Source organism: Octopus bimaculoides, chromosome 2 (genome assembly GCF_001194135.2).
Source record: "Octopus bimaculoides isolate UCB-OBI-ISO-001 chromosome 2, ASM119413v2, whole genome shotgun sequence".
NCBI classification, from domain to species: Eukaryota; Metazoa; Mollusca; class Cephalopoda; order Octopoda; family Octopodidae; genus Octopus; species Octopus bimaculoides.
In genome coordinates this window covers 760,099-761,792 of record NC_068982.1, presented here as the reverse complement: position 1 = coordinate 761,792, position 1,694 = coordinate 760,099, and positions in this window count along the sequence as shown.

Genomic DNA, 1,694 nt, shown 5'->3' with positions numbered 1-1,694 from the left:
TATATATAGTATTCTTGGAGTCATGTCAGTAAATCTACAGTCAAAGTCTAATGAGTGGAAACTATGTAAACCACAGATGTAAAAACAAGATGGCTTCCTCTATCAAGGGGAGTGGCAGTGGCTGTTCTGACGGCCAATACAGCGAGAATCCCCCTCCCCTCTGACAAGCACCAGTAACAACAGCATACACACAAATAAACCAGAAAACATTTCCAACGCCACCACCGTCATGAACAACAAATGAAGAAAACTTGAATAACTACCAATATCGGCATAAACATGAGTAAACAAGAAAATATTTCTAACGCCACCACCGCCATGAACAATGAAGAAAACTCGAACAACATTAAAAAGCAAAACGAACGGACGCGGTTTCGTTTCAGCGGCGAAACAAACAAATATTTCTCAAGAAGAAATAAAAGAATCAAAGGAATTGATAACGAAAGATGGAAACAATATCCATCTAAACACAACAAAAGAAATTATAAGAGAAACGAACAGAAAAAAACGGTGACGTTCAAATGCCGAAACACCAAAAAGAAAAACGTGGAACTAAACTGCAACTAGAAATATTGCTTGGACCAATTTGGAAAGACAACGACCTATGTAACACGTGGATAACGATTCGGCGCTGTGGAAGTGCGTTTTGCAACAGAGGAAGAAGCCAAACAGTATTCCACAGTGAAACTAAAGACTGAAGAATTTCTGCTTGTGCCGACATACCTAGGTCGGCGCGTGGCAAAAATTAAAATTAGGGCAGTGCCCCCTGAAATAAATATACAGAGATCGGATTAGCGAATTAGTTAAGCGGGCGTTGACGGGTGCAATCGTCAACAACTGGCGGTTTGCTTTTAAAAGGGCAATTAGAGTAGAATCAATGAGGTTTAGCAAGGCATTAAAGATAGAACGAAATAAAATAGAGATTTAGTTAGGCGCTTAGAACAGGCATCGCAACCGACGTGTTGGCAGCGAGGCTGGCCCTCGACCAATTTTTCGGCGCCAAAAATGAAGGCTGCGTTCTCAGAGCTAAGGCACGTTCACTAATCGGGGAGGGAACGAAAGTTTTCACAATGGACCCGCGTGGCAGAAGCGATAAGTGGCAATAAAGCCACCATTCGGTTTTTGGTAGACCAGAGCGAATGCGATGTGTTCGAAACAGATGCGTGCGGCTTTTCAGCGGCACTTTCCTCAACTGTTCGGGACGAATGGTAGGACGGATAACAGGGAAGACATCGGTGTCTACCTGGACGGACTGCCATGACTCTCGGCGAGCGAAGCGAAGTGCTGCGAAAAGCCGATAACAGCCGCGAAGATAGAGAGAGCGATGAAGAGATGCACGAGAGGTAAATCGCCAGGTTTGGATGGTCAGTACTACGAGCTTTATACTTCGATGCCAGACTTGTTTGCAGGCCTCTTAGCAGACGTCTACTGCAACTATCAGCAGAATGGGAGAATTACCACTTTTGTCTGTCGAAGGGCGGTGACACTGCTAAGAAAGGACCCAAACGAGGGGGACTCATAGAAAATTTAAGGCCCATTACTCTGCTCAATGCAAGGTTGAAGATTTGGGCCAAGAGGTAGGCGCTTGTCGTGGACAAGCTGGTTGGCATGGGCTATTCACGATAACCTCCATCTTATGCATTACATCATAGAGAGGGTGGGTAACGAAGCTGGCATGGGGCTCTGCTCAATTT